The 5,456-nt window shown below is 46.3% G+C and overlaps 1 non-coding gene across 1 annotated transcript; it reads left to right on the top strand.

Moving 5' to 3' along the window:
* Nucleotides 1–2,132: 2,132 nt before the first annotated feature.
* Nucleotides 2,133–2,204, top strand: TRNAP-AGG (transfer RNA proline (anticodon AGG)). The gene has a single exon. It is a non-coding gene; the product is annotated as a tRNA-Pro (tRNA).
* The last annotated feature ends 3,252 nt before the right edge of the window (nt 2,205–5,456 follow it).

Here is a 5,456-nt window from a genome sequence, read left to right as displayed (position 1 = left end):
ACTCTGACGACATCATTTACCCATTGTCGTTACTCCGCAAACTCTCAATTGGTATAATCTTTCACTGATATGTTTTTTATCAATGTGGGAGGAAGTATAAAAGGGCTCTCAAGTTCTCTGTTTTTGGCAATTAATGCCAAAGGGGGAGAAAGTATTAAGCCAAAGCAAAAGGACCACACCACCATTTCAAAATTTTCAAAATGATTTTTTTCAATTGGTGTATTTTTCAATTAGTATCTAATTTTCAATTGATATGTGAAAGTAAAATTTCAAATTGGCATCTTCAAAACTTCACATTTAGTAGGAAAAAATTTCAATTGGTATAATTTCACTTCATATCTATTTCAAAACCCTCTTGAAAGCTAAGGGGAGAATTTCTTCAGGGGGAGTTTTTATTTAGTCAAAGGAAAAGCATTTGAAATAGGGGGAGGAATTTCAAATCTTAAAAATGCTTCTTGAAATCACATTCTTATACCTTTGACTATTTGCAAAAGATTTTGAAAAGGTTTTCAAAAAGATTTGCAAAAACAAACATGTGGTGCAAATGTGGTCCAAAATGTTAAATAAAAAGAAAAGCAAACCATTCATTCTTAGTGATAATTTCAATTGGTTTAACTCCAAGTAATATATGCACATTCGTCATAAATGCAAACTAGTTACATTTCTGCACTTTATATTTGCTTTGGTTTGTGTTGGCATCAATCACCAAAAGGGGGGAGATTGAAAGGGAAATCGGGTTAACCATTTCCTATAACTAATTTTGGTGGTTGATGATGAACACAAACACGTGGACTAACTAGTTTTTCCAGATATCATATATTGCAGGTGCATAAGGTTCTACACAAACCAAGCAAGAAATCCGGTTAGGGACACAATAAAAAATGAAGCGAAGAACTTGAGTGTGCTGAAAAATGGCGCATCGGACTGTCCGGTGCACCCGGGCCGTACAACTCCGAACCAGCCACTCTCAGTAATTCCAGGGCGCGCTCCGCTATAATTCACCGGACTGTCCGATGTGACATCGGATTGTCTGCTGAGCCAGCAGAGCAACGGCTCCCTGCTCATCCAACGGTCGACTATGGAGATGTCAGAGCGGAACAGTGCTGCGCAGAAGTCAGAAGCACAGAAGTCAGAGGGCACCAGACTGTCCGGTGTAGCTAGAAGACAAACATCTCCAACGGTCAACTGCTCCGAACCCTAACGGTTGCGCTGGCGTGGCGCGCACCGAACAGTGCACAGTGATTGTCTGGTGGCGCACTGGTGCACCCATCATCAGTAGAAATTAGCCAATGGCTAGAAGTGGTTGGGAGGCTATAAATACCCCCCAACCACCTCATCCACTCCTATCCAAGCATTTATGAATTCTCATTCATTGCAAGAGCAAAAGTCCAACACTCCAAGACACAATCAAAGCAATCCATCCACTCAAGGCCCCAAAATCAACTCTAGTGCATTAGGGCTTGTGAGAGGATCACTTGTGTTCTTTGTTGCTCTTGTCGCTTGGTTTGGCCCTTTTCTTTTTCCCTTCTTATTCTTAAGAAACTTGTAATCGAAGCAAGAGACACCTAAGTGTGTGGTGGTCCTTGCAGGGTCTAAGTGACCCGTGAGATTAAGGAAAAGGCTCACTCGGTCTAAGTGACCGTTTGAGAGAGGGAAAGGGTTGAAATAGACCCGGTCTTTATGACCTCCTAAACAGGGACTAGGTTCTTTGGAACCGAACCTCGGTAAAACAAATCATCGTGTTCACTCACCTTGATTCTCGTTTGATTTGTTTTCCCTCTAACATTTCCTTGCTAGTATTGACTTCAGTTGGCTCCCATACATCATCCACATTCTTTGAGCAACTCTTAGCAAGAGAAATATTCTTTTGACTTGAATTTAATTCTAACTCTAACCCCGGCCTTTAGTGTGTGTTTAAGTTTGTAAATTTCAGGTTTCGCCTATTCACCCCCCCTCTAGGCGACTATCACGTAGCCAAACCAAAAGCACACATTCACGTGCTCCAGAAGATTCATCCATCCATCTCACAAGTCACATGGACTTGGGACGATGTCATCTCAGCATATAGCCTGTTTTGGTACATATCCAGTTTGTTGTTCAATTATGATAGATCAAAGACCACATTCACCAAAGGGCATTTGGTCTAGTGGTATGATTCTCGCTTAGGGTGCGAGAGGTCCCGAGTTCAATTCTCGGAATGCCCCCTTTTTTCTTTTTTCTTCCTTTTTGTCCTTTCGATCTGTATTTGGCGCCATCTCGCCTCCCAACTCCCGCCAAAACACTTGATTTCCTTTCCCCCCTTGCCCAGGACCAGGAGCAAGATCCATTCATCCATCCATCCCCGATTCCCCAACCCTAAGCAGCCATGGCCGCGTCGCCGCCCACGGGACGCTTCAAGTGTGGCCGCCCCAGCCACTGGTCCCACGACTGCCCCTCCTCCGCCTCCACCAACCCTCCTGCCGTCGCCGACGCGCCCACCAACCCTAGCCACCCCTCCGCCGCCTCCCGCTTCAACGCCAAGCCCAGCCCCCCGCGGCTACGGTGGATGGCGAGGACGGCAAGGGGAAGAAGAAGAAGAAGGAGAGGGACACTATCACACCCGATTTAAGGGACAAAGCCGGGTGCATCTCATATATGCGCCAAAGAAGACAACACATATAATAACAGAGTGTATAGAGATAAATGTCATAATATCATCAGAGTACTTATTACATAGCGGAAGTCTTACAAAATAAATTATAAATATAAAACAAACTAAAGTCCATCCTTGGCGCCATAAATTCAACTGGGAGACGCCACCTAGATCAAGTCGAACTCTTCGTTGTGTGGCTCCTCTTGAACCACCTGTTCTTCTCCTGTGGGGGGTGTGAGACAGCAAGGGTGAGCTCACACATGTTCATCGTTCAACAAGTTGTGGGGAATAATGTGCATGAACTCACCAAAAGTGGGAGTTCATGTGATGTGTAAGGCTGATCAACAATAGGGGTTAAAGCTGAGCATTGATTTTAATAAGTTGGTCAAATTTTTATTAGCAGTTACTAAATATAAGTAAATACCAAACCATAATAAAAATAATAGAACAAAATTAATAAATAATCTCATGCAATGCATATGACAAATTGAATTTAGTTCCATAATTTAATCATGCGAGAGTCCTGAGCTACTCTTGACCGTGAGCTCGGCTAGTATACCAGTTTTACACTCTGCAGAGGTTGTACTATGTACCCACAAGTCATGTTACCCATCTACCAAGGGGTCATAAGTCCCATACACCGCTACCAAGGAAGCGAGGCAGGGTAACACTACGAGGCCTTTACAAAGTTTCACTAGCTTCTGAAAACCCGCTATAGTTTCTAGGAAGAGCAATTACAAGAATCCCTCATCTGACCGCCATCGCAGCAAAATCAACCCGAGAACCTCCCTGCATGCCTACTCCCCTACTGCCCTTACCCCTTTCGGGTAAGGTAGTCTTCCACTAGCTTTCCTAATTAGTCAGCTAAGGGCGTCTCATTCCACCCTTGTGGTGGCACATTGAAGCGTCCCGATCCTTTGGGACTCAAATGTGACACAATTACTAGTCCCAGGAGGCTAGTAAACACATTCCTTACTTCAAATAGTACAGAGTTTAGATAATTGTTATTACAATATTGGGGTACAAGCTCGAGAGAGCCAAAATAGGAAGTGCAGTAGGAAAAGAAATACTAGCCCAAGCCACAGGCAGAACTGGGTGCAGACACAGCCCTCTCAATCAAGCATAGCAGAAAAGAAGTTTTTGGCTGCTGAAAAAACATAAATAAATCTGGGTGAATACACTAGGTATTCCGCAAGTCCACCCCGCTCTCGTAGAGAGGAAGAGACCTATAATATACATGTTTTATTTGGTGTAGTTGAAGTCACTCATCATTTTCTTAGAGAAAGGCACTTGCTGTAAGGTTTTTCCCATAGTCTTAAAAGTAACCAAAACTCAACCACCACTGAGCTTCCCGCTCCCGTGGCCTTAGTTTCTTTCTTAACACCCATTAATCACACATTTCCCTTTTCATGAAACTCATAGAAAAATCTCTAATTGCCATGCCATACCAGACCCGTCCATACCAGTGGACACGGACTATTCGAATAGGTTTTCGACTCTGCGCAGAGGGGTACACTTTACCCACTAGCCCGGTTTCTGCGATCTCACCGTCGCGAGACCCGAATGCCGGATCTCTTTCCTTCCTCGTACGTCCTAACCTTAACGGTTATCCAGAAGGAGTCAGGCCACCACCATGTCCAAACCGGACAAAACTTTCCCCCTCCTTATCCTCCCGGTGCTCCCCAGCCTTCTTAACCCTGGGGTTGGACCGCACGAGTTCGGATTGAGTGACTGCCCACACAGTCTCAAGTGGTTGTACGACAAAGGAGTACAGGTAGTGAAAATGACAAGCCGGTCCTTATATGAGGGGACAATCCTTCTGCTCATGCCTAAACCAGCTGAGCCAACACCTTAGGCCCTCCCCTAAACCAGGGAGTCCCTGATCATCCCACTCCCAAGGTGATGAGGGTGAGTACCCTTCATCGCATAACTTTTCAAAAAGAGATTTTATTTGAAGAAACACATTTCCCTTCTTCTCAATCCATATTTCGTATCCAGAATGTATATGTTAATGCGGGCCATCTCTCACTCACAATGCAATATTCCCCCTGAATTCCCGGCCTATGCAGTGGTAGAGAGAATAGGTAATTTATGCATCAAGGGAAGGATGGACTTGCCTTCGTCGAAGCTTTCCTGGCACAAAAGATCTACTTCCGGGAGATCGGGCTCCGACCCTTCTTCCGGGGCTACGGGTTCCGGGCCCTCGGTCCCCGCTTCTTCTAGTGAAAACAATCAATAAAAAAATACATCAATCAGTGGTTTCACCATCATAGTGTGTCATTATTATTACATGTGACTCTAGAAAGTGTTTTGATGATTTTTGGTACATAAAATATTGAGAAAAACTAATTAGAGGAAAAAGGGCTGAAAAAAAGGAAAAGGAGTTTGGCGCTGGTGGGCCGGGGAGGGGGAATTTGGTCCAACCGGCGCAGGGGCGCGCGAGGGCGCTGGCCTATCAGTGGCCCAAGTCGGGGAGATGGCGCGGGCGCAGGGGAAAACGTCGTCGCCGCGGGGCCCCACGCGACAGAGAGAGCGAGAGGGAAGACGACGCCAACGGTCGACGGCGTGGGGCGAACCAACCGTTTGAGGGGAGGAAAACCGGCCGGCGGTGGGCTCGACGGCGGTTTACCGCCGGTGGCCCGGTTCTCGGGCAACGGGCGGTTGCCCTAGCTTGGTGAGGGTCTGGCGGACCTGGGGGTGGGCTCAATTTGGCTAGAGGGGGCAGGGAGGGGGGTTGTCCGCGGGGAGGTGGCGGAGCTGCGTGGCGGGGTTGCCGTCGGTGAGCTTTGGGCGAGGAATCGGGGTGGGTGAGTGGTGTACTGCG

This window comes from Zea mays, chromosome 5 (assembly GCF_902167145.1).
Source record: "Zea mays cultivar B73 chromosome 5, Zm-B73-REFERENCE-NAM-5.0, whole genome shotgun sequence".
Taxonomy (NCBI): domain Eukaryota; kingdom Viridiplantae; phylum Streptophyta; class Magnoliopsida; order Poales; family Poaceae; genus Zea; species Zea mays.
Note: the sequence above shows the minus strand (reverse complement) of the source record. Positions and strands in the feature narration are given on the sequence as shown.